Source organism: Symphalangus syndactylus, chromosome 18 (genome assembly GCF_028878055.3).
Source record: "Symphalangus syndactylus isolate Jambi chromosome 18, NHGRI_mSymSyn1-v2.1_pri, whole genome shotgun sequence".
Lineage (NCBI taxonomy): Eukaryota > Metazoa > Chordata > Mammalia > Primates > Hylobatidae > Symphalangus > Symphalangus syndactylus.
Genome location: NC_072440.2, coordinates 51587758 through 51615306, shown reverse-complemented (window position 1 = coordinate 51615306; position 27549 = coordinate 51587758).

Here is a 27549-nt window from a genome sequence, read left to right as displayed (position 1 = left end):
ATGGAAAGAGTGTTTCAGAACAGCTCAATCAAAAGTAAGCTTCAACTCTGTTAGTTGAATGCAAAAAACAGAAAGTAGTTTCACAGAATGCCTCTGTGTAGTTATTATTAACAGATATACATTTTTCAAGTATAGGCCTCTTAGCGCTCCGAATCTCCAACTGCAGTTTCTACAGAAAGAGTGTTTCAGAACTGCTCAATCAAAAGTAAGGTTCAACTCTGTTAGTTGAATGCACAGACCAGAAAGAAGTTTCGCAGAACGCATCTGTGTAGTTTTTATTTGAAGATATTTCGTTTTCCACTATAGGCCCCTTAGTGCACCGAATGTCCACTTGCAGTTTCAACAGAAAGAGTGTTTCAGAACTGTTCAATAAAAAGTAATGTTCAATTCTATTAGTTGAATGCACAGAACTGAAAGTAGTTTCGCAGAATGCTTCTGTGTAGTTTTTATTTGAAGATGTTCCTTTTTCCAGTATAGGCCCCTTAGCGCTCCGAATGTCCACTTGCATTTTCTACAGAAAGAGTGTTTCAGAGCTGCTCAATCAAAAGTAAGCTTCAACTCTGTTAGTTGAATCCAAGGAACAGAAAGATGTTTCACAGAATGCTTCTGTGTAGTTTTTATTTGAAGATACTCCTTTTTTCACTATAGGCCCCTTAGCGCACCAAATGTCCACTTGCAGTTTCTACAGAAAGAGTGTTTCAGAACTGCTCAATCAAAAGTAAGGTTCAACTCTATTAGTTGAATACACAGAACAGAAAGAAGTTTTGCATAATGCTTCTGGGTAATTTTTATTTGAAGAAGTTACTTTTTCCACTAAAGGCCCCTTAACGCTCTGAATGTCCACTTGCATTTTCTACAGTGAGAGTGTTTCAGAAATGCTCAATCTAAACTAAGCTTCAACTCTGTTAGTTGAATGCAAAGAACAGAAAGCAGTTTCACAGAATGCTTCTGTGTAGTTATTATTAGAAGATATATCTTTTTCCACTATAGGCCTCTTAGCGCTCCGAATCTCCACCTGCACTTTCTACAAAAAGAGTGTTTCAGAACTGCTCAATCAAAAGTAAGTTTCAACTCTGTTAGTTGAATGCACAGAACAGAAAGAAGTTTCAGAGAATACTTTGGTGTAGTTTTAGTTGAAGTTATCCCTTTTTCCACTGTAGGCCCCTTAGCGCGTGGAATGTCCACTTGCATTTTCTACAGAAAGAGTGTTTCAGAACTGCTCTATCAAAAGTTAGGTTCCACTCTGTTAGTTAAATGCACAGAACAGAAAAAGATTCGCAGAATGCTTTTGTGTAGTTTTTATTTGAAGATAGTCCTTTTTCCACTATAGGCGCCTCAGCGCTCCGATTGTCCACTTGCAGTTTCTACAGAAAGAGTTTTCAGTACTACTCCATCAAATGTAAGCTACAACTCTGTTAGTTGAATGCAAAGAACACAAAGTAGTTTCACAGAATGCTTCTCTGTAATTTTTATTTGAAGATATTCCTTTTTCCACTATAGGCCTCTTAGCACTCCGAATGTCCACTTGCAGTTTCTACAGAAAGAGTGTTTCAGAACTGCTCAATCAAAAGTAAGGTTCAAATCTGTGAGTTCAATGCACAGAACAGAAAGAAGTTTCATGGAATGCTTCTGTGTAGTTTTTATTTGAAGATATTCCTTTTACCACTATAGGCGCCTCAGCGCTCCGATTGTCCACTTGCAGTTTCTACAGAAAGAATGTTTCAGAACTGATCAATCAAAAGTAAGGTTCAACTCTGTTAGTTGAATGAACAGAACAGAAAGATGTTTCGCACAATGCTTCTGTGCAGTTTTTATTTGAAGATGTTCCTTTTTCCAGTGTACGCCCCATAGCGCTCGGAATGTCCACTTGCATTTTCTACAGAAAGAGTTTTCAGTACTACTCCATCAAATGTAAGCTACAACTCTGTTAGTTGAATGCAAAGAACACAAAGTAGTTTCACAGAATGCTTCTCTGTAATTTTTATTTGAAGATATTCCTTTTTCCACTATAGGCCTCTTAGCACTCCGAATGTCCACTTGCAGTTTCTACAGAAAGAGTGTTTCAGAACTGCTCAATCAAAAGTAAGGTTCAACTCTGTGAGTTCAATGCACAGAACAGAAAGAAGTTTCATGGAATGCTTCTGTGTAGTTTTTATTTGAAGATATTCCTTTTTCCACTATAGGCCCTTTAGATCTCCGATTGTCTAGGTACAGTTTCTACAGAAAGAGTTTTTCAGAACTGCTCAATCAAAAGTCAGCTTCAGATCTGTTAGTTGAATGCACAGAACAGAAAGAAGTTTCGCAGAATACTTCGGTGTAGTTTTTATTTGAAGTTATTCCTTTTTCCACTGTAGACCCCATAGCGCTCGGAATGTCGACTTGCAGTTTCTACAGAAAGAGTGTTTCAGAACTGCTCTATCAGAAGTTAGGTTCAACTCTGTCAGTTCCATGCACAGAACAGAAAGTAGTTTCGCAGAATGCTTCTGTGTAGTTTTTATTTGAAGGTATTCCTTTTTCCACTTTAGGACCCTTAGCGCTCTGAATGTCCACTTGCAGTTTCTACAGAAAGAGTGTTTCAGAACTGCTCAATCAAAAGTAATGTTCAACTCTGTTAGTTGAATGCACAGAACAGAAAGTAGTTTCGCAGAATGCTTCTGTGTAGTTTTCATTTGAAGATATTCCTTTTTCCACTATAGGCCCCTTACCGCTCGGAATATCCACTTGCAGTTTCTACAGAAAGAGTGTTTCAGAACAGCTCAATCAAAAGTAAGGTTGAACTCTCTTAGTTGAATGCACAGAACACAAAGAAGTTTCGCAGAATGCTTCTGTGTAGTTTTTATTTGAAGATATTCCTTTTTCCACTATAGGAACCTTAGTGTACCAAATGTCCACTTGCAGTTTCTACAGAAAGTGTGTTTCAGAACGGCTCATTCAAAGGTAAGGTTCCAATCTATTAGTTGAATGCACAGAACAGAAAGAAGTTACGCAGAATGTTTCTGTGTACTTTTTATTTGAAGAAGATACTTTTTCCAGTACAGGCCCCTTAGCGCTCCAAATGTCCACTTGCATTTTCTACAGAAAGAGAGTTTCAGAACTGCTCAATGAAAAATAAGCTTCAACTCTGTTAGTTGAATGCAAAGAACAGAAAGTAGTTTCACAGAATGCTTCTATGTAGTTTTTATTAGAATATATACCTTTTTCCACTATAGGCTCCTTAGCGCTCTGAATCTCCACCTGCAGTTTCTACAGAAAGAGTGTTGCAGAACTGCTCAATCAAAAGTAAGGTTCAACTCTGTTAGTTGAATGCACAGAACAGAAAGTAGTTTCGTAGAACGCTTCTGTGTACTTTGTATTTGAAGATATTACTTTTTTCACTAAAGGCCCCTTAGCGATCCGAATATCTAGTTACAGTTTCTGCAGAAAGAGTGTTTCAGCACTGCTCAATCCAAAGTAAGGTTCAACTCTGTTAGTTGAATGCACAGAACAGAAAGATGTTTAGCAGAATGCTTCTGTGTAGTTTTTGTTTGAAGATGTTCCTTTTTCCATTATATGCCCCTTAGCGCTCCGAATGTCCACTTGCATTTTTTACAGAAAGAGTGTTTCAGAACTGGTCAATAAAAAGTAAGCTTCAACTCTGTTAGTTTTATGCAAAGAACACAAAGTAATTTCAGAGAATGCTTCTGTGTAGTTTTTATTTGCAGATATTCCTTTTTCCACTATAGGCCCCTTAGCGCTCTGAATGTCTAGATACAGTTTCTACAGAAAGAGTGTTTCACAACTGCTCAATCAAAAGTAAGGTTCAACTCTGTTAGTTGAATGAACAGAACCTAAAGAAGTTTCACAGAATGCTTCTGTGCAGTTTTTATTTGAAGATGATCCTTTTTCTAGTGTAGGCCCCTTAGCGCTCAGAATGTCCACTTGCATTTTTTACAGAAAGAGTGTTTCAGAACTGCTCAATCAAAAGTAAGCTTCAACTCTGTTAGTTGAATGCATAGAACAGTAAGTGGTTTCACATAATTCTTCTGTGTAGTTTTTATTTGAAGATATTCCTTTTTCCACTTTAGGCCTCTTAGCGCTCCGAATCTCCACCTGCAGTTTCTACAGAAAGAGTGTTTCAGAACTGCTCAATCAAAAGTAAGTTTCAACTCCGTTAGTGGAATGCACAAAACAGAAAGTAGTTTCACAGAATGCTTCTGTGTAGTTTTTATTTGAAGATATTAATTTTTCCGATATAGGATCCTTAGCGCTCCGAATATCTACCTACAGTTTTTACAGAAAGACATTTTCAGAACTGCTCAAACAAAAGTAAGCTTCAATTCTTTTAGTTGAATGCACAGAACAGAACGTAGTTTCGCATTATACTTCGGTGTAGTTTTTATTTGAAATTATTCCTTTTTCCACTGTAGGCCCCATAGCGCTCGGAATGACCACTTGCAGTTTCCACAGAAAGAGTGTTTCAGAACTGCTCAATCAAAAGAAATGTTCAACTCTGCTAGTTGAATGCACAGAACAGAAAGAAGTTTCGCAGAATACTTCGGTGTAGTTTTAGATGAAGTTATTCCTTTTTCCACAGTAGGCCCCTTAGCGCGCGGAATGTCCACTTGCAGTTTCTACAGAAACAGTGTTTCGGAACTACTCTATAAAAAGTTAGGTTGAACTATGTTAGTCAAATGCACAGAACAGAAAAAAATTCGCAGAATACTTCTGTGTAGTTTTTATTTGAAGATAGTCCTTTTTCCACTATAGGCCCCTCAGCGCTCCGAATGTCCACTTGCGGTTTCTACAGAAAGAGTATTTCAGAACTGCTCAATCACATGTAAGCTTCAACTCTGTGAGTTGAATGCACAGAACAGAAAGAAGTTTCGTAGAATTCTTCTGTGTACTTTTTATTTGAAGAAGTTACTTTTTCTAGTAAAGGCCCCTTAGCGCTCTGAATGTATACTTGCATTATCTATGGAAAGAGTGTTTCAGAACAGCTCAATCAAAAGTAAGCTTCAACTCTGTTAGTTGAATGCAAAAAACAGAAAGTAGTTTCACAGAATGCCTCTGTGTAGTTATTATTAACAGATATACATTTTTCAAGTATAGGCCTCTTAGCGCTCCGAATCTCCAACTGCAGTTTCTACAGAAAGAGTGTTTCAGAACTGCTCAATCAAAAGTAAGGTTCAACTCTGTTAGTTGAATGCACAGACCAGAAAGAAGTTTCGCAGAACGCATCTGTGTAGTTTTTATTTGAAGATATTTCGTTTTCCACTATAGGCCCCTTAGTGCACCGAATGTCCACTTGCAGTTTCAACAGAAAGAGTGTTTCAGAACTGTTCAATAAAAAGTAATGTTCAATTCTATTAGTTGAATGCACAGAACTGAAAGTAGTTTCGCAGAATGCTTCTGTGTAGTTTTTATTTGAAGATGTTCCTTTTTCCAGTATAGGCCCCTTAGCGCTCCGAATGTCCACTTGCATTTTCTACAGAAAGAGTGTTTCAGAGCTGCTCAATCAAAAGTAAGCTTCAACTCTGTTAGTTGAATCCAAGGAACAGAAAGATGTTTCACAGAATGCTTCTGTGTAGTTTTTATTTGAAGATACTCCTTTTTTCACTATAGGCCCCTTAGCGCACCAAATGTCCACTTGCAGTTTCTACAGAAAGAGTGTTTCAGAACTGCTCAATCAAAAGTAAGGTTCAACTCTATTAGTTGAATACACAGAACAGAAAGAAGTTTTGCATAATGCTTCTGGGTAATTTTTATTTGAAGAAGTTACTTTTTCCACTAAAGGCCCCTTAACGCTCCGAATGTCCACTTGCATTTTCTACAGTGAGAGTGTTTCAGAAATGCTCAATCTAAACTAAGCTTCAACTCTGTTAGTTGAATGCAAAGAACAGAAAGCAGTTTCACAGAATGCTTCTGTGTAGTTATTATTAGAAGATATATCTTTTTCCACTATAGGCCTCTTAGCGCTCCGAATCTCCACCTGCACTTTCTACAAAAAGAGTGTTTCAGAACTGCTCAATCAAAAGTAAGTTTCAACTCTGTTAGTTGAATGCACAGAACAGAAAGAAGTTTCAGAGAATACTTCGGTGTAGTTTTAGTTGAAGTTATCCCTTTTTCCACTGTAGGCCCCTTAGCGCGTGGAATGTCCACTTGCATTTTCTACAGAAAGAGTGTTTCAGAACTGCTCTATCAAAAGTTAGGTTCCACTCTGTTAGTTAAATGCACAGAACAGAAAAAGATTCGCAGAATGCTTTTGTGTAGTTTTTATTTGAAGATAGTCCTTTTTCCACTATAGGCGCCTCAGCGCTCCGATTGTCCACTTGCAGTTTCTACAGAAAGAATGTTTCAGAACTGATCAATCAAAAGTAAGGTTCAACTCTGTTAGTTGAATGAACAGAACAGAAAGATGTTTCGCACAATGCTTCTGTGCAGTTTTTATTTGAAGATGTTCCTTTTTCCAGTGTACGCCCCATAGCGCTCGGAATGTCCACTTGCATTTTCTACAGAAAGAGTTTTCAGTACTACTCCATCAAATGTAAGCTACAACTCTGTTAGTTGAATGCAAAGAACACAAAGTAGTTTCACAGAATGCTTCTCTGTAATTTTTATTTGAAGATATTCCTTTTTCCACTATAGGCCTCTTAGCACTCCGAATGTCCACTTGCAGTTTCTACAGAAAGAGTGTTTCAGAACTGCTCAATCAAAAGTAAGGTTCAACTCTGTGAGTTCAATGCACAGAACAGAAAGAAGTTTCATGGAATGCTTCTGTGTAGTTTTTATTTGAAGATATTCCTTTTTCCACTATAGGCCCTTTAGATCTCCGATTGTCTAGGTACAGTTTCTACAGAAAGAGTTTTTCAGAACTGCTCAATCAAAAGTCAGCTTCAGATCTGTTAGTTGAATGCACAGAACAGAAAGAAGTTTCGCAGAATACTTCGGTGTAGTTTTTATTTGAAGTTATTCCTTTTTCCACTGTAGACCCCATAGCGCTCGGAATGTCGACTTGCAGTTTCTACAGAAAGAGTGTTTCAGAACTGCTCTATCAGAAGTTAGGTTCAACTCTGTCAGTTCCATGCACAGAACAGAAAGTAGTTTCGCAGAATGCTTCTGTGTAGTTTTTATTTGAAGGTATTCCTTTTTCCACTTTAGGACCCTTAGCGCTCTGAATGTCCACTTGCAGTTTCTACAGAAAGAGTGTTTCAGAACTGCTCAATCAAAAGTAATGTTCAACTCTGTTAGTTGAATGCACAGAACAGAAAGTAGTTTCGCAGAATTCTTCTGTGTAGTTTTCATTTGAAGATATTCCTTTTTCCACTATAGGCCCCTTACCGCTTGGAATATCCACTTGCAGTTTCTACAGAAAGAGTGTTTCAGAACAGCTCAATCAAAAGTAAGGTTGAACTCTCTTAGTTGAATGCACAGAACACAAAGAAGTTTCTCAGAATGCTTCTGTGTAGTTTTTATTTGAAGATATTCCTTTTTCCACTATAGGAACCTTAGTGTACCAAATGTCCACTTGCAGTTTCTACAGAAAGTGTGTTTCAGAACGGCTCATTCAAAGGTAAGGTTCCAATCTATTAGTTGAATGCACAGAACAGAAAGAAGTTACGCAGAATGTTTCTGTGTACTTTTTATTTGAAGAAGATACTTTTTCCAGTACAGGCCCCTTAGCGCTCCAAATGTCCACTTGCATTTTCTACAGAAAGAGAGTTTCAGAACTGCTCAATGAAAAATAAGCTTCAACTCTGTTAGTTGAATGCAAAGAACAGAAAGTAGTTTCACAGAATGCTTCTATGTAGTTTTTATTAGAATATATACCTTTTTCCACTATAGGCTCCTTAGCGCTCTGAATCTCCACCTGCAGTTTCTACAGAAAGAGTGTTGCAGAACTGCTCAATCAAAAGTAAGGTTCAACTCTGTTAGTTGAATGCACAGAACAGAAAGTAGTTTCGTAGAACGCTTCTGTGTACTTTGTATTTGAAGATATTACTTTTTTCACTAAAGGCCCCTTAGCGATCCGAATATCTAGTTACAGTTTCTGCAGAAAGAGTGTTTCAGCACTGCTCAATCCAAAGTAAGGTTCAACTCTGTTAGTTGAATGCACAGAACAGAAAGATGTTTAGCAGAATGCTTCTGTGTAGTTTTTGTTTGAAGATGTTCCTTTTTCCATTATATGCCCCTTAGCGCTCCGAATGTCCACTTGCATTTTTTACAGAAAGAGTGTTTCAGAACTGGTCAATAAAAAGTAAGCTTCAACTCTGTTAGTTTTATGCAAAGAACACAAAGTAATTTCAGAGAATGCTTCTGTGTAGTTTTTATTTGCAGATATTCCTTTTTCCACTATAGGCCCCTTAGCGCTCTGAATGTCTAGATACAGTTTCTACAGAAAGAGTGTTTCACAACTGCTCAATCAAAAGTAAGGTTCAACTCTGTTAGTTGAATGAACAGAACCTAAAGAAGTTTCACAGAATGCTTCTGTGCAGTTTTTATTTGAAGATGATCCTTTTTCTAGTGTAGGCCCCTTAGCGCTCAGAATGTCCACTTGCATTTTTTACAGAAAGAGTGTTTCAGAACTGCTCAATCAAAAGTAAGCTTCAACTCTGTTAGTTGAATGCATAGAACAGTAAGTGGTTTCACATAATTCTTCTGTGTAGTTTTTATTTGAAGATATTCCTTTTTCCACTTTAGGCCTCTTAGCGCTCCGAATCTCCACCTGCAGTTTCTACAGAAAGAGTGTTTCAGAACTGCTCAATCAAAAGTAAGTTTCAACTCCGTTAGTGGAATGCACAAAACAGAAAGTAGTTTCACAGAATGCTTCTGTGTAGTTTTTATTTGAAGATATTAATTTTTCCGATATAGGATCCTTAGCGCTCCGAATATCTACCTACAGTTTTTACAGAAAGACATTTGCAGAACTGCTCAAACAAAAGTAAGCTTCAATTCTTTTAGTTGAATGCACAGAACAGAACGTAGTTTCGCATTATACTTCGGTGTAGTTTTTATTTGAAATTATTCCTTTTTCCACTGTAGGCCCCATAGCGCTCGGAATGACCACTTGCAGTTTCCACAGAAAGAGTGTTTCAGAACTGCTCAATCAAAAGAAATGTTCAACTCTGCTAGTTGAATGCACAGAACAGAAAGAAGTTTCGCAGAATACTTCGGTGTAGTTTTAGATGAAGTTATTCCTTTTTCCACAGTAGGCCCCTTAGCGCGCGGAATGTCCACTTGCAGTTTCTACAGAAACAGTGTTTCGGAACTACTCTATAAAAAGTTAGGTTGAACTATGTTAGTCAAATGCACAGAACAGAAAAAAATTCGCAGAATACTTCTGTGTAGTTTTTATTTGAAGATAGTCCTTTTTCCACTATAGGCCCCTCAGCGCTCCGAATGTCCACTTGCGGTTTCTACAGAAAGAGTATTTCAGAACTGCTCAATCACATGTAAGCTTCAACTCTGTGAGTTGAATGCACAGAACAGAAAGAAGTTTCGTAGAATTCTTCTGTGTACTTTTTATTTGAAGAAGTTACTTTTTCTAGTAAAGGCCCCTTAGCGCTCTGAATGTATACTTGCATTATCTATGGAAAGAGTGTTTCAGAACAGCTCAATCAAAAGTAAGCTTCAACTCTGTTAGTTGAATGCAAAAAACAGAAAGTAGTTTCACAGAATGCCTCTGTGTAGTTATTATTAACAGATATACATTTTTCAAGTATAGGCCTCTTAGCGCTCCGAATCTCCAACTGCAGTTTCTACAGAAAGAGTGTTTCAGAACTGCTCAATCAAAAGTAAGGTTCAACTCTGTTAGTTGAATGCACAGACCAGAAAGAAGTTTCGCAGAACGCATCTGTGTAGTTTTTATTTGAAGATATTTCGTTTTCCACTATAGGCCCCTTAGTGCACCGAATGTCCACTTGCAGTTTCAACAGAAAGAGTGTTTCAGAACTGTTCAATAAAAAGTAATGTTCAATTCTATTAGTTGAATGCACAGAACTGAAAGTAGTTTCGCAGAATGCTTCTGTGTAGTTTTTATTTGAAGATGTTCCTTTTTCCAGTATAGGCCCCTTAGCGCTCCGAATGTCCACTTGCATTTTCTACAGAAAGAGTGTTTCAGAGCTGCTCAATCAAAAGTAAGCTTCAACTCTGTTAGTTGAATCCAAGGAACAGAAAGATGTTTCACAGAATGCTTCTGTGTAGTTTTTATTTGAAGATACTCCTTTTTTCACTATAGGCCCCTTAGCGCACCAAATGTCCACTTGCAGTTTCTACAGAAAGAGTGTTTCAGAACTGCTCAATCAAAAGTAAGGTTCAACTCTATTAGTTGAATACACAGAACAGAAAGAAGTTTTGCATAATGCTTCTGGGTAATTTTTATTTGAAGAAGTTACTTTTTCCACTAAAGGCCCCTTAACGCTCTGAATGTCCACTTGCATTTTCTACAGTGAGAGTGTTTCAGAAATGCTCAATCTAAACTAAGCTTCAACTCTGTTAGTTGAATGCAAAGAACAGAAAGCAGTTTCACAGAATGCTTCTGTGTAGTTATTATTAGAAGATATATCTTTTTCCACTATAGGCCTCTTAGCGCTCCGAATCTCCACCTGCACTTTCTACAAAAAGAGTGTTTCAGAACTGCTCAATCAAAAGTAAGTTTCAACTCTGTTAGTTGAATGCACAGAACAGAAAGAAGTTTCAGAGAATACTTCGGTGTAGTTTTAGTTGAAGTTATCCCTTTTTCCACTGTAGGCCCCTTAGCGCGTGGAATGTCCACTTGCATTTTCTACAGAAAGAGTGTTTCAGAACTGCTCTATCAAAAGTTAGGTTCCACTCTGTTAGTTAAATGCACAGAACAGAAAAAGATTCGCAGAATGCTTTTGTGTAGTTTTTATTTGAAGATAGTCCTTTTTCCACTATAGGCGCCTCAGCGCTCCGATTGTCCACTTGCAGTTTCTACAGAAAGAATGTTTCAGAACTGATCAATCAAAAGTAAGGTTCAACTCTGTTAGTTGAATGAACAGAACAGAAAGATGTTTCGCACAATGCTTCTGTGCAGTTTTTATTTGAAGATGTTCCTTTTTCCAGTGTACGCCCCATAGCGCTCGGAATGTCCACTTGCATTTTCTACAGAAAGAGTTTTCAGTACTACTCCATCAAATGTAAGCTACAACTCTGTTAGTTGAATGCAAAGAACACAAAGTAGTTTCACAGAATGCTTCTCTGTAATTTTTATTTGAAGATATTCCTTTTTCCACTATAGGCCTCTTAGCACTCCGAATGTCCACTTGCAGTTTCTACAGAAAGAGTGTTTCAGAACTGCTCAATCAAAAGTAAGGTTCAACTCTGTGAGTTCAATGCACAGAACAGAAAGAAGTTTCATGGAATGCTTCTGTGTAGTTTTTATTTGAAGATATTCCTTTTTCCACTATAGGCCCTTTAGATCTCCGATTGTCTAGGTACAGTTTCTACAGAAAGAGTTTTTCAGAACTGCTCAATCAAAAGTCAGCTTCAGATCTGTTAGTTGAATGCACAGAACAGAAAGAAGTTTCGCAGAATACTTCGGTGTAGTTTTTATTTGAAGTTATTCCTTTTTCCACTGTAGACCCCATAGCGCTCGGAATGTCGACTTGCAGTTTCTACAGAAAGAGTGTTTCAGAACTGCTCTATCAGAAGTTAGGTTCAACTCTGTCAGTTCCATGCACAGAACAGAAAGTAGTTTCGCAGAATGCTTCTGTGTAGTTTTTATTTGAAGGTATTCCTTTTTCCACTTTAGGACCCTTAGCGCTCTGAATGTCCACTTGCAGTTTCTACAGAAAGAGTGTTTCAGAACTGCTCAATCAAAAGTAATGTTCAACTCTGTTAGTTGAATGCACAGAACAGAAAGTAGTTTCGCAGAATGCTTCTGTGTAGTTTTCATTTGAAGATATTCCTTTTTCCACTATAGGCCCCTTACCGCTTGGAATATCCACTTGCAGTTTCTACAGAAAGAGTGTTTCAGAACAGCTCAATCAAAAGTAAGGTTGAACTCTCTTAGTTGAATGCACAGAACACAAAGAAGTTTCGCAGAATGCTTCTGTGTAGTTTTTATTTGAAGATATTCCTTTTTCCACTATAGGAACCTTAGTGTACCAAATGTCCACTTGCAGTTTCTACAGAAAGTGTGTTTCAGAACGGCTCATTCAAAGGTAAGGTTCCAATCTATTAGTTGAATGCACAGAACAGAAAGAAGTTACGCAGAATGTTTCTGTGTACTTTTTATTTGAAGAAGATACTTTTTCCAGTACAGGCCCCTTAGCGCTCCAAATGTCCACTTGCATTTTCTACAGAAAGAGAGTTTCAGAACTGCTCAATGAAAAATAAGCTTCAACTCTGTTAGTTGAATGCAAAGAACAGAAAGTAGTTTCACAGAATGCTTCTATGTAGTTTTTATTAGAATATATACCTTTTTCCACTATAGGCTCCTTAGCGCTCTGAATCTCCACCTGCAGTTTCTACAGAAAGAGTGTTGCAGAACTGCTCAATCAAAAGTAAGGTTCAACTCTGTTAGTTGAATGCACAGAACAGAAAGTAGTTTCGTAGAACGCTTCTGTGTACTTTGTATTTGAAGATATTACTTTTTTCACTAAAGGCCCCTTAGCGATCCGAATATCTAGTTACAGTTTCTGCAGAAAGAGTGTTTCAGCACTGCTCAATCCAAAGTAAGGTTCAACTCTGTTAGTTGAATGCACAGAACAGAAAGATGTTTAGCAGAATGCTTCTGTGTAGTTTTTGTTTGAAGATGTTCCTTTTTCCATTATATGCCCCTTAGCGCTCCGAATGTCCACTTGCATTTTTTACAGAAAGAGTGTTTCAGAACTGGTCAATAAAAAGTAAGCTTCAACTCTGTTAGTTTTATGCAAAGAACACAAAGTAATTTCAGAGAATGCTTCTGTGTAGTTTTTATTTGCAGATATTCCTTTTTCCACTATAGGCCCCTTAGCGCTCTGAATGTCTAGATACAGTTTCTACAGAAAGAGTGTTTCACAACTGCTCAATCAAAAGTAAGGTTCAACTCTGTTAGTTGAATGAACAGAACCTAAAGAAGTTTCACAGAATGCTTCTGTGCAGTTTTTATTTGAAGATGATCCTTTTTCTAGTGTAGGCCCCTTAGCGCTCAGAATGTCCACTTGCATTTTTTACAGAAAGAGTGTTTCAGAACTGCTCAATCAAAAGTAAGCTTCAACTCTGTTAGTTGAATGCATAGAACAGTAAGTGGTTTCACATAATTCTTCTGTGTAGTTTTTATTTGAAGATATTCCTTTTTCCACTTTAGGCCTCTTAGCGCTCCGAATCTCCACCTGCAGTTTCTACAGAAAGAGTGTTTCAGAACTGCTCAATCAAAAGTAAGTTTCAACTCTGTTAGTGGAATGCACAAAACAGAAAGTAGTTTCACAGAATGCTTCTGTGTAGTTTTTATTTGAAGATATTAATTTTTCCGATATAGGATCCTTAGCGCTCCGAATATCTACCTACAGTTTTTACAGAAAGACATTTTCAGAACTGCTCAAACAAAAGTAAGCTTCAATTCTTTTAGTTGAATGCACAGAACAGAACGTAGTTTCGCATTATACTTCGGTGTAGTTTTTATTTGAAATTATTCCTTTTTCCACTGTAGGCCCCATAGCGCTCGGAATGACCACTTGCAGTTTCCACAGAAAGAGTGTTTCAGAACTGCTCAATCAAAAGAAATGTTCAACTCTGCTAGTTGAATGCACAGAACAGAAAGAAGTTTCGCAGAATACTTCGGTGTAGTTTTAGATGAAGTTATTCCTTTTTCCACAGTAGGCCCCTTAGCGCGCGGAATGTCCACTTGCAGTTTCTACAGAAACAGTGTTTCGGAACTACTCTATAAAAAGTTAGGTTGAACTATGTTAGTCAAATGCACAGAACAGAAAAAAATTCGCAGAATACTTCTGTGTAGTTTTTATTTGAAGATAGTCCTTTTTCCACTATAGGCCCCTCAGCGCTCCGAATGTCCACTTGCGGTTTCTACAGAAAGAGTATTTCAGAACTGCTCAATCACATGTAAGCTTCAACTCTGTGAGTTGAATGCACAGAACAGAAAGAAGTTTCGTAGAATTCTTCTGTGTACTTTTTATTTGAAGAAGTTACTTTTTCTAGTAAAGGCCCCTTAGCGCTCTGAATGTATACTTGCATTATCTATGGAAAGAGTGTTTCAGAACAGCTCAATCAAAAGTAAGCTTCAACTCTGTTAGTTGAATGCAAAAAACAGAAAGTAGTTTCACAGAATGCCTCTGTGTAGTTATTATTAACAGATATACATTTTTCAAGTATAGGCCTCTTAGCGCTCCGAATCTCCAACTGCAGTTTCTACAGAAAGAGTGTTTCAGAACTGCTCAATCAAAAGTAAGGTTCAACTCTGTTAGTTGAATGCACAGACCAGAAAGAAGTTTCGCAGAACGCATCTGTGTAGTTTTTATTTGAAGATATTTCGTTTTCCACTATAGGCCCCTTAGTGCACCGAATGTCCACTTGCAGTTTCAACAGAAAGAGTGTTTCAGAACTGTTCAATAAAAAGTAATGTTCAATTCTATTAGTTGAATGCACAGAACTGAAAGTAGTTTCGCAGAATGCTTCTGTGTAGTTTTTATTTGAAGATGTTCCTTTTTCCAGTATAGGCCCCTTAGCGCTCCGAATGTCCACTTGCATTTTCTACAGAAAGAGTGTTTCAGAGCTGCTCAATCAAAAGTAAGCTTCAACTCTGTTAGTTGAATCCAAGGAACAGAAAGATGTTTCACAGAATGCTTCTGTGTAGTTTTTATTTGAAGATACTCCTTTTTTCACTATAGGCCCCTTAGCGCACCAAATGTCCACTTGCAGTTTCTACAGAAAGAGTGTTTCAGAACTGCTCAATCAAAAGTAAGGTTCAACTCTATTAGTTGAATACACAGAACAGAAAGAAGTTTTGCATAATGCTTCTGGGTAATTTTTATTTGAAGAAGTTACTTTTTCCACTAAAGGCCCCTTAACGCTCCGAATGTCCACTTGCATTTTCTACAGTGAGAGTGTTTCAGAAATGCTCAATCTAAACTAAGCTTCAACTCTGTTAGTTGAATGCAAAGAACAGAAAGCAGTTTCACAGAATGCTTCTGTGTAGTTATTATTAGAAGATATATCTTTTTCCACTATAGGCCTCTTAGCGCTCCGAATCTCCACCTGCACTTTCTACAAAAAGAGTGTTTCAGAACTGCTCAATCAAAAGTAAGTTTCAACTCTGTTAGTTGAATGCACAGAACAGAAAGAAGTTTCAGAGAATACTTCGGTGTAGTTTTAGTTGAAGTTATCCCTTTTTCCACTGTAGGCCCCTTAGCGCGTGGAATGTCCACTTGCATTTTCTACAGAAAGAGTGTTTCAGAACTGCTCTATCAAAAGTTAGGTTCCACTCTGTTAGTTAAATGCACAGAACAGAAAAAGATTCGCAGAATGCTTTTGTGTAGTTTTTATTTGAAGATAGTCCTTTTTCCACTATAGGCGCCTCAGCGCTCCGATTGTCCACTTGCAGTTTCTACAGAAAGAATGTTTCAGAACTGATCAATCAAAAGTAAGGTTCAACTCTGTTAGTTGAATGAACAGAACAGAAAGATGTTTCGCACAATGCTTCTGTGCAGTTTTTATTTGAAGATGTTCCTTTTTCCAGTGTACGCCCCATAGCGCTCGGAATGTCCACTTGCATTTTCTACAGAAAGAGTTTTCAGTACTACTCCATCAAATGTAAGCTACAACTCTGTTAGTTGAATGCAAAGAACACAAAGTAGTTTCACAGAATGCTTCTCTGTAATTTTTATTTGAAGATATTCCTTTTTCCACTATAGGCCTCTTAGCACTCCGAATGTCCACTTGCAGTTTCTACAGAAAGAGTGTTTCAGAACTGCTCAATCAAAAGTAAGGTTCAACTCTGTGAGTTCAATGCACAGAACAGAAAGAAGTTTCATGGAATGCTTCTGTGTAGTTTTTATTTGAAGATATTCCTTTTTCCACTATAGGCCCTTTAGATCTCCGATTGTCTAGGTACAGTTTCTACAGAAAGAGTTTTTCAGAACTGCTCAATCAAAAGTCAGCTTCAGATCTGTTAGTTGAATGCACAGAACAGAAAGAAGTTTCGCAGAATACTTCGGTGTAGTTTTTATTTGAAGTTATTCCTTTTTCCACTGTAGACCCCATAGCGCTCGGAATGTCGACTTGCAGTTTCTACAGAAAGAGTGTTTCAGAACTGCTCTATCAGAAGTTAGGTTCAACTCTGTCAGTTCCATGCACAGAACAGAAAGTAGTTTCGCAGAATGCTTCTGTGTAGTTTTTATTTGAAGGTATTCCTTTTTCCACTTTAGGACCCTTAGCGCTCTGAATGTCCACTTGCAGTTTCTACAGAAAGAGTGTTTCAGAACTGCTCAATCAAAAGTAATGTTCAACTCTGTTAGTTGAATGCACAGAACAGAAAGTAGTTTCGCAGAATGCTTCTGTGTAGTTTTCATTTGAAGATATTCCTTTTTCCACTATAGGCCCCTTACCGCTCGGAATATCCACTTGCAGTTTCTACAGAAAGAGTGTTTCAGAACAGCTCAATCAAAAGTAAGGTTGAACTCTCTTAGTTGAATGCACAGAACACAAAGAAGTTTCGCAGAATGCTTCTGTGTAGTTTTTATTTGAAGATATTCCTTTTTCCACTATAGGAACCTTAGTGTACCAAATGTCCACTTGCAGTTTCTACAGAAAGTGTGTTTCAGAACGGCTCATTCAAAGGTAAGGTTCCAATCTATTAGTTGAATGCACAGAACAGAAAGAAGTTACGCAGAATGTTTCTGTGTACTTTTTATTTGAAGAAGATACTTTTTCCAGTACAGGCCCCTTAGCGCTCCAAATGTCCACTTGCATTTTCTACAGAAAGAGAGTTTCAGAACTGCTCAATGAAAAATAAGCTTCAACTCTGTTAGTTGAATGCAAAGAACAGAAAGTAGTTTCACAGAATGCTTCTATGTAGTTTTTATTAGAATATATACCTTTTTCCACTATAGGCTCCTTAGCGCTCTGAATCTCCACCTGCAGTTTCTACAGAAAGAGTGTTGCAGAACTGCTCAATCAAAAGTAGGGTTCAACTCTGTTAGTTGAATGCACAGAACAGAAAGTAGTTTCGTAGAACGCTTCTGTGTACTTTGTATTTGAAGATATTACTTTTTTCACTAAAGGCCCCTTAGCGATCCGAATATCTAGTTACAGTTTCTGCAGAAAGAGTGTTTCAGCACTGCTCAATCCAAAGTAAGGTTCAACTCTGTTAGTTGAATGCACAGAACAGAAAGATGTTTAGCAGAATGCTTCTGTGTAGTTTTTGTTTGAAGATGTTCCTTTTTCCATTATATGCCCCTTAGCGCTCCGAATGTCCACTTGCATTTTTTACAGAAAGAGTGTTTCAGAACTGGTCAATAAAAAGTAAGCTTCAACTCTGTTAGTTTTATGCAAAGAACACAAAGTAATTTCAGAGAATGCTTCTGTGTAGTTTTTATTTGCAGATATTCCTTTTTCCACTATAGGCCCCTTAGCGCTCTGAATGTCTAGATACAGTTTCTACAGAAAGAGTGTTTCACAACTGCTCAATCAAAAGTAAGGTTCAACTCTGTTAGTTGAATGAACAGAACCTAAAGAAGTTTCACAGAATGCTTCTGTGCAGTTTTTATTTGAAGATGATCCTTTTTCTAGTGTAGGCCCCTTAGCGCTCAGAATGTCCACTTGCATTTTTTACAGAAAGAGTGTTTCAGAACTGCTCAATCAAAAGTAAGCTTCAACTCTGTTAGTTGAATGCATAGAACAGTAAGTGGTTTCACATAATTCTTCTGTGTAGTTTTTATTTGAAGATATTCCTTTTTCCACTTTAGGCCTCTTAGCGCTCCGAATCTCCACCTGCAGTTTCTACAGAAAGAGTGTTTCAGAACTGCTCAATCAAAAGTAAGTTTCAACTCTGTTAGTGGAATGCACAAAACAGAAAGTAGTTTCACAGAATGCTTCTGTGTAGTTTTTATTTGAAGATATTAATTTTTCCGATATAGGATCCTTAGCGCTCCGAATATCTACCTACAGTTTTTACAGAAAGACATTTTCAGAACTGCTCAAACAAAAGTAAGCTTCAATTCTTTTAGTTGAATGCACAGAACAGAACGTAGTTTCGCATTATACTTCGGTGTAGTTTTTATTTGAAATTATTCCTTTTTCCACTGTAGGCCCCATAGCGCTCGGAATGACCACTTGCAGTTTCCACAGAAAGAGTGTTTCAGAACTGCTCAATCAAAAGAAATGTTCAACTCTGCTAGTTGAATGCACAGAACAGAAAGAAGTTTCGCAGAATACTTCGGTGTAGTTTTAGATGAAGTTATTCCTTTTTCCACAGTAGGCCCCTTAGCGCGCGGAATGTCCACTTGCAGTTTCTACAGAAACAGTGTTTCGGAACTACTCTATAAAAAGTTAGGTTGAACTATGTTAGTCAAATGCACAGAACAGAAAAAAATTCGCAGAATACTTCTGTGTAGTTTTTATTTGAAGATAGTCCTTTTTCCACTATAGGCCCCTCAGCGCTCCGAATGTCCACTTGCGGTTTCTACAGAAAGAGTATTTCAGAACTGCTCAATCACATGTAAGCTTCAACTCTGTGAGTTGAATGCACAGAACAGAAAGAAGTTTCGTAGAATTCTTCTGTGTACTTTTTATTTGAAGAAGTTACTTTTTCTAGTAAAGGCCCCTTAGCGCTCTGAATGTATACTTGCATTATCTATGGAAAGAGTGTTTCAGAACAGCTCAATCAAAAGTAAGCTTCAACTCTGTTAGTTGAATGCAAAAAACAGAAAGTAGTTTCACAGAATGCCTCTGTGTAGTTATTATTAACAGATATACATTTTTCAAGTATAGGCCTCTTAGCGCTCCGAATCTCCAACTGCAGTTTCTACAGAAAGAGTGTTTCAGAACTGCTCAATCAAAAGTAAGGTTCAACTCTGTTAGTTGAATGCACAGACCAGAAAGAAGTTTCGCAGAACGCATCTGTGTAGTTTTTATTTGAAGATATTTCGTTTTCCACTATAGGCCCCTTAGTGCACCGAATGTCCACTTGCAGTTTCAACAGAAAGAGTGTTTCAGAACTGTTCAATAAAAAGTAATGTTCAATTCTATTAGTTGAATGCACAGAACTGAAAGTAGTTTCGCAGAATGCTTCTGTGTAGTTTTTATTTGAAGATGTTCCTTTTTCCAGTATAGGCCCCTTAGCGCTCCGAATGTCCACTTGCATTTTCTACAGAAAGAGTGTTTCAGAGCTGCTCAATCAAAAGTAAGCTTCAACTCTGTTAGTTGAATCCAAGGAACAGAAAGATGTTTCACAGAATGCTTCTGTGTAGTTTTTATTTGAAGATACTCCTTTTTTCACTATAGGCCCCTTAGCGCACCAAATGTCCACTTGCAGTTTCTACAGAAAGAGTGTTTCAGAACTGCTCAATCAAAAGTAAGGTTCAACTCTATTAGTTGAATACACAGAACAGAAAGAAGTTTTGCATAATGCTTCTGGGTAATTTTTATTTGAAGAAGTTACTTTTTCCACTAAAGGCCCCTTAACGCTCCGAATGTCCACTTGCATTTTCTACAGTGAGAGTGTTTCAGAAATGCTCAATCTAAACTAAGCTTCAACTCTGTTAGTTGAATGCAAAGAACAGAAAGCAGTTTCACAGAATGCTTCTGTGTAGTTATTATTAGAAGATATATCTTTTTCCACTATAGGCCTCTTAGCGCTCCGAATCTCCACCTGCACTTTCTACAAAAAGAGTGTTTCAGAACTGCTCAATCAAAAGTAAGTTTCAACTCTGTTAGTTGAATGCACAGAACAGAAAGAAGTTTCAGAGAATACTTCGGTGTAGTTTTAGTTGAAGTTATCCCTTTTTCCACTGTAGGCCCCTTAGCGCGTGGAATGTCCACTTGCATTTTCTACAGAAAGAGTGTTTCAGAACTGCTCTATCAAAAGTTAGGTTCCACTCTGTTAGTTAAATGCACAGAACAGAAAAAGATTCGCAGAATGCTTTTGTGTAGTTTTTATTTGAAGATAGTCCTTTTTCCACTATAGGCGCCTCAGCGCTCCGATTGTCCACTTGCAGTTTCTACAGAAAGAATGTTTCAGAACTGATCAATCAAAAGTAAGGTTCAACTCTGTTAGTTGAATGAACAGAACAGAAAGATGTTTCGCACAATGCTTCTGTGCAGTTTTTATTTGAAGATGTTCCTTTTTCCAGTGTACGCCCCATAGCGCTCGGAATGTCCACTTGCATTTTCTACAGAAAGAGTTTTCAGTACTACTCCATCAAATGTAAGCTACAACTCTGTTAGTTGAATGCAAAGAACACAAAGTAGTTTCACAGAATGCTTCTCTGTAATTTTTATTTGAAGATATTCCTTTTTCCACTATAGGCCTCTTAGCACTCCGAATGTCCACTTGCAGTTTCTACAGAAAGAGTGTTTCAGAACTGCTCAATCAAAAGTAAGGTTCAACTCTGTGAGTTCAATGCACAGAACAGAAAGAAGTTTCATGGAATGCTTCTGTGTAGTTTTTATTTGAAGATATTCCTTTTTCCACTATAGGCCCTTTAGATCTCCGATTGTCTAGGTACAGTTTCTACAGAAAGAGTTTTTCAGAACTGCTCAATCAAAAGTCAGCTTCAGATCTGTTAGTTGAATGCACAGAACAGAAAGAAGTTTCGCAGAATACTTCGGTGTAGTTTTTATTTGAAGTTATTCCTTTTTCCACTGTAGACCCCATAGCGCTCGGAATGTCGACTTGCAGTTTCTACAGAAAGAGTGTTTCAGAACTGCTCTATCAGAAGTTAGGTTCAACTCTGTCAGTTCCATGCACAGAACAGAAAGTAGTTTCGCAGAATGCTTCTGTGTAGTTTTTATTTGAAGGTATTCCTTTTTCCACTTTAGGACCCTTAGCGCTCTGAATGTCCACTTGCAGTTTCTACAGAAAGAGTGTTTCAGAACTGCTCAATCAAAAGTAATGTTCAACTCTGTTAGTTGAATGCACAGAACAGAAAGTAGTTTCGCAGAATGCTTCTGTGTAGTTTTCATTTGAAGATATTCCTTTTTCCACTATAGGCCCCTTACCGCTCGGAATATCCACTTGCAGTTTCTACAGAAAGAGTGTTTCAGAACAGCTCAATCAAAAGTAAGGTTGAACTCTCTTAGTTGAATGCACAGAACACAAAGAAGTTTCGCAGAATGCTTCTGTGTAGTTTTTATTTGAAGATATTCCTTTTTCCACTATAGGAACCTTAGTGTACCAAATGTCCACTTGCAGTTTCTACAGAAAGTGTGTTTCAGAACGGCTCATTCAAAGGTAAGGTTCCAATCTATTAGTTGAATGCACAGAACAGAAAGAAGTTACGCAGAATGTTTCTGTGTACTTTTTATTTGAAGAAGATACTTTTTCCAGTACAGGCCCCTTAGCGCTCCAAATGTCCACTTGCATTTTCTACAGAAAGAGAGTTTCAGAACTGCTCAATGAAAAATAAGCTTCAACTCTGTTAGTTGAATGCAAAGAACAGAAAGTAGTTTCACAGAATGCTTCTATGTAGTTTTTATTAGAATATATACCTTTTTCCACTATAGGCTCCTTAGCGCTCTGAATCTCCACCTGCAGTTTCTACAGAAAGAGTGTTGCAGAACTGCTCAATCAAAAGTAAGGTTCAACTCTGTTAGTTGAATGCACAGAACAGAAAGTAGTTTCGTAGAACGCTTCTGTGTACTTTGTATTTGAAGATATTACTTTTTTCACTAAAGGCCCCCTAGCGATCCGAATATCTAGTTACAGTTTCTGCAGAAAGAGTGTTTCAGCACTGCTCAATCCAAAGTAAGGTTCAACTCTGTTAGTTGAATGCACAGAACAGAAAGATGTTTAGCAGAATGCTTCTGTGTAGTTTTTGTTTGAAGATGTTCCTTTTTCCATTATATGCCCCTTAGCGCTCCGAATGTCCACTTGCATTTTTTACAGAAAGAGTGTTTCAGAACTGGTCAATAAAAAGTAAGCTTCAACTCTGTTAGTTTTATGCAAAGAACACAAAGTAATTTCAGAGAATGCTTCTGTGTAGTTTTTATTTGCAGATATTCCTTTTTCCACTATAGGCCCCTTAGCGCTCTGAATGTCTAGATACAGTTTCTACAGAAAGAGTGTTTCACAACTGCTCAATCAAAAGTAAGGTTCAACTCTGTTAGTTGAATGAACAGAACCTAAAGAAGTTTCACAGAATGCTTCTGTGCAGTTTTTATTTGAAGATGATCCTTTTTCTAGTGTAGGCCCCTTAGCGCTCAGAATGTCCACTTGCATTTTTTACAGAAAGAGTGTTTCAGAACTGCTCAATCAAAAGTAAGCTTCAACTCTGTTAGTTGAATGCATAGAACAGTAAGTGGTTTCACATAATTCTTCTGTGTAGTTTTTATTTGAAGATATTCCTTTTTCCACTTTAGGCCTCTTAGCGCTCCGAATCTCCACCTGCAGTTTCTACAGAAAGAGTGTTTCAGAACTGCTCAATCAAAAGTAAGTTTCAACTCTGTTAGTGGAATGCACAAAACAGAAAGTAGTTTCACAGAATGCTTCTGTGTAGTTTTTATTTGAAGATATTAATTTTTCCGATATAGGATCCTTAGCGCTCCGAATATCTACCTACAGTTTTTACAGAAAGACATTTTCAGAACTGCTCAAACAAAAGTAAGCTTCAATTCTTTTAGTTGAATGCACAGAACAGAACGTAGTTTCGCATTATACTTCGGTGTAGTTTTTATTTGAAATTATTCCTTTTTCCACTGTAGGCCCCATAGCGCTCGGAATGACCACTTGCAGTTTCCACAGAAAGAGTGTTTCAGAACTGCTCAATCAAAAGAAATGTTCAACTCTGCTAGTTGAATGCACAGAACAGAAAGAAGTTTCGCAGAATACTTCGGTGTAGTTTTAGATGAAGTTATTCCTTTTTCCACAGTAGGCCCCTTAGCGCGCGGAATGTCCACTTGCAGTTTCTACAGAAACAGTGTTTCGGAACTACTCTATAAAAAGTTAGGTTGAACTATGTTAGTCAAATGCACAGAACAGAAAAAAATTCGCAGAATACTTCTGTGTAGTTTTTATTTGAAGATAGTCCTTTTTCCACTATAGGCCCCTCAGCGCTCCGAATGTCCACTTGCGGTTTCTACAGAAAGAGTATTTCAGAACTGCTCAATCACATGTAAGCTTCAACTCTGTGAGTTGAATGCACAGAACAGAAAGAAGTTTCGTAGAATTCTTCTGTGTACTTTTTATTTGAAGAAGTTACTTTTTCTAGTAAAGGCCCCTTAGCGCTCTGAATGTATACTTGCATTATCTATAGAAAGAGTGTTTCAGAACAGCTCAATCAAAAGTAAGCTTCAACTCTGTTAGTTGAATGCAAAAAACAGAAAGTAGTTTCACAGAATGCCTCTGTGTAGTTATTATTAACAGATATACATTTTTCAAGTATAGGCCTCTTAGCGCTCCGAATCTCCAACTGCAGTTTCTACAGAAAGAGTGTTTCAGAACTGCTCAATCAAAAGTAAGGTTCAACTCTGTTAGTTGAATGCACAGACCAGAAAGAAGTTTCGCAGAACGCATCTGTGTAGTTTTTATTTGAAGATATTTCGTTTTCCACTATAGGCCCCTTAGTGCACCGAATGTCCACTTGCAGTTTCAACAGAAAGAGTGTTTCAGAACTGTTCAATAAAAAGTAATGTTCAATTCTATTAGTTGAATGCACAGAACTGAAAGTAGTTTCGCAGAATGCTTCTGTGTAGTTTTTATTTGAAGATGTTCCTTTTTCCAGTATAGGCCCCTTAGCGCTCCGAATGTCCACTTGCATTTTCTACAGAAAGAGTGTTTCAGAGCTGCTCAATCAAAAGTAAGCTTCAACTCTGTTAGTTGAATCCAAGGAACAGAAAGATGTTTCACAGAATGCTTCTGTGTAGTTTTTATTTGAAGATACTCCTTTTTTCACTATAGGCCCCTTAGCGCACCAAATGTCCACTTGCAGTTTCTACAGAAAGAGTGTTTCAGAACTGCTCAATCAAAAGTAAGGTTCAACTCTATTAGTTGAATACACAGAACAGAAAGAAGTTTTGCATAATGCTTCTGGGTAATTTTTATTTGAAGAAGTTACTTTTTCCACTAAAGGCCCCTTAACGCTCCGAATGTCCACTTGCATTTTCTACAGTGAGAGTGTTTCAGAAATGCTCAATCTAAACTAAGCTTCAACTCTGTTAGTTGAATGCAAAGAACAGAAAGCAGTTTCACAGAATGCTTCTGTGTAGTTATTATTAGAAGATATATCTTTTTCCACTATAGGCCTCTTAGCGCTCCGAATCTCCACCTGCACTTTCTACAAAAAGAGTGTTTCAGAACTGCTCAATCAAAAGTAAGTTTCAACTCTGTTAGTTGAATGCACAGAACAGAAAGAAGTTTCAGAGAATACTTCGGTGTAGTTTTAGTTGAAGTTATCCCTTTTTCCACTGTAGGCCCCTTAGCGCGTGGAATGTCCACTTGCATTTTCTACAGAAAGAGTGTTTCAGAACTGCTCTATCAAAAGTTAGGTTCCACTCTGTTAGTTAAATGCACAGAACAGAAAAAGATTCGCAGAATGCTTTTGTGTAGTTTTTATTTGAAGATAGTCCTTTTTCCACTATAGGCGCCTCAGCGCTCCGATTGTCCACTTGCAGTTTCTACAGAAAGAATGTTTCAGAACTGATCAATCAAAAGTAAGGTTCAACTCTGTTAGTTGAATGAACAGAACAGAAAGATGTTTCGCAGAATGCTTCTGTGTAGTTTTTATTTGAAGATATTCCTTTTTCCACTATAGGAACCTTAGTGTACCAAATGTCCACTTGCAGTTTCTACAGAAAGTGTGTTTCAGAACGGCTCATTCAAAGGTAAGGTTCCAATCTATTAGTTGAATGCACAGAACAGAAAGAAGTTACGCAGAATGTTTCTGTGTACTTTTTATTTGAAGAAGATACTTTTTCCAGTACAGGCCCCTTAGCGCTCCAAATGTCCACTTGCATTTTCTACAGAAAGAGAGTTTCAGAACTGCTCAATGAAAAATAAGCTTCAACTCTGTTAGTTGAATGCAAAGAACAGAAAGTAGTTTCACAGAATGCTTCTATGTAGTTTTTATTAGAATATATACCTTTTTCCACTATAGGCTCCTTAGCGCTCTGAATCTCCACCTGCAGTTTCTACAGAAAGAGTGTTGCAGAACTGCTCAATCAAAAGTAAGGTTCAACTCTGTTAGTTGAATGCACAGAACAGAAAGTAGTTTCGTAGAACGCTTCTGTGTACTTTGTATTTGAAGATATTACTTTTTTCACTAAAGGCCCCTTAGCGATCCGAATATCTAGTTACAGTTTCTGCAGAAAGAGTGTTTCAGCACTGCTCAATCCAAAGTAAGGTTCAACTCTGTTAGTTGAATGCACAGAACAGAAAGATGTTTAGCAGAATGCTTCTGTGTAGTTTTTGTTTGAAGATGTTCCTTTTTCCATTATATGCCCCTTAGCGCTCCGAATGTCCACTTGCATTTTTTACAGAAAGAGTGTTTCAGAACTGGTCAATAAAAAGTAAGCTTCAACTCTGTTAGTTTTATGCAAAGAACACAAAGTAATTTCAGAGAATGCTTCTGTGTAGTTTTTATTTGCAGATATTCCTTTTTCCACTATAGGCCCCTTAGCGCTCTGAATGTCTAGATACAGTTTCTACAGAAAGAGTGTTTCACAACTGCTCAATCAAAAGTAAGGTTCAACTCTGTTAGTTGAATGAACAGAACCTAAAGAAGTTTCACAGAATGCTTCTGTGCAGTTTTTATTTGAAGATGATCCTTTTTCTAGTGTAGGCCCCTTAGCGCTCAGAATGTCCACTTGCATTTTTTACAGAAAGAGTGTTTCAGAACTGCTCAATCAAAAGTAAGCTTCAACTCTGTTAGTTGAATGCATAGAACAGTAAGTGGTTTCACATAATTCTTCTGTGTAGTTTTTATTTGAAGATATTCCTTTTTCCACTTTAGGCCTCTTAGCGCTCCGAATCTCCACCTGCAGTTTCTACAGAAAGAGTGTTTCAGAACTGCTCAATCAAAAGTAAGTTTCAACTCTGTTAGTGGAATGCACAAAACAGAAAGTAGTTTCACAGAATGCTTCTGTGTAGTTTTTATTTGAAGATATTAATTTTTCCGATATAGGATCCTTAGCGCTCTGAATATCTACCTACAGTTTTTACAGAAAGACATTTTCAGAACTGCTCAAACAAAAGTAAGCTTCAATTCTTTTAGTTGAATGCACAGAACAGAACGTAGTTTCGCATTATACTTCGGTGTAGTTTTTATTTGAAATTATTCCTTTTTCCACTGTAGGCCCCATAGCGCTCGGAATGACCACTTGCAGTTTCCACAGAAAGAGTGTTTCAGAACTGCTCAATCAAAAGAAATGTTCAACTCTGCTAGTTGAATGCACAGAACAGAAAGAAGTTTCGCAGAATACTTCGGTGTAGTTTTAGATGAAGTTATTCCTTTTTCCACAGTAGGCCCCTTAGCGCGCGGAATGTCCACTTGCAGTTTCTACAGAAACAGTGTTTCGGAACTACTCTATAAAAAGTTAGGTTGAACTATGTTAGTCAAATGCACAGAACAGAAAAAAATTCGCAGAATACTTCTGTGTAGTTTTTATTTGAAGATAGTCCTTTTTCCACTATAGGCCCCTCAGCGCTCCGAATGTCCACTTGCGGTTTCTACAGAAAGAGTATTTCAGAACTGCTCAATCACATGTAAGCTTCAACTCTGTGAGTTGAATGCACAGAACAGAAAGAAGTTTCGTAGAATTCTTCTGTGTACTTTTTATTTGAAGAAGTTACTTTTTCTAGTAAAGGCCCCTTAGCGCTCTGAATGTATACTTGCATTATCTATGGAAAGAGTGTTTCAGAACAGCTCAATCAAAAGTAAGCTTCAACTCTGTTAGTTGAATGCAAAAAACAGAAAGTAGTTTCACAGAATGCCTCTGTGTAGTTATTATTAACAGATATACATTTTTCAAGTATAGGCCTCTTAGCGCTCCGAATCTCCAACTGCAGTTTCTACAGAAAGAGTGTTTCAGAACTGCTCAATCAAAAGTAAGGTTCAACTCTGTTAGTTGAATGCACAGACCAGAAAGAAGTTTCGCAGAACGCATCTGTGTAGTTTTTATTTGAAGATATTTCGTTTTCCACTATAGGCCCCTTAGTGCACCGAATGTCCACTTGCAGTTTCAACAGAAAGAGTGTTTCAGAACTGTTCAATAAAAAGTAATGTTCAATTCTATTAGTTGAATGCACAGAACTGAAAGTAGTTTCGCAGAATGCTTCTGTGTAGTTTTTATTTGAAGATGTTCCTTTTTCCAGTATAGGCCCCTTAGCGCTCCGAATGTCCACTTGCATTTTCTACAGAAAGAGTGTTTCAGAGCTGCTCAATCAAAAGTAAGCTTCAACTC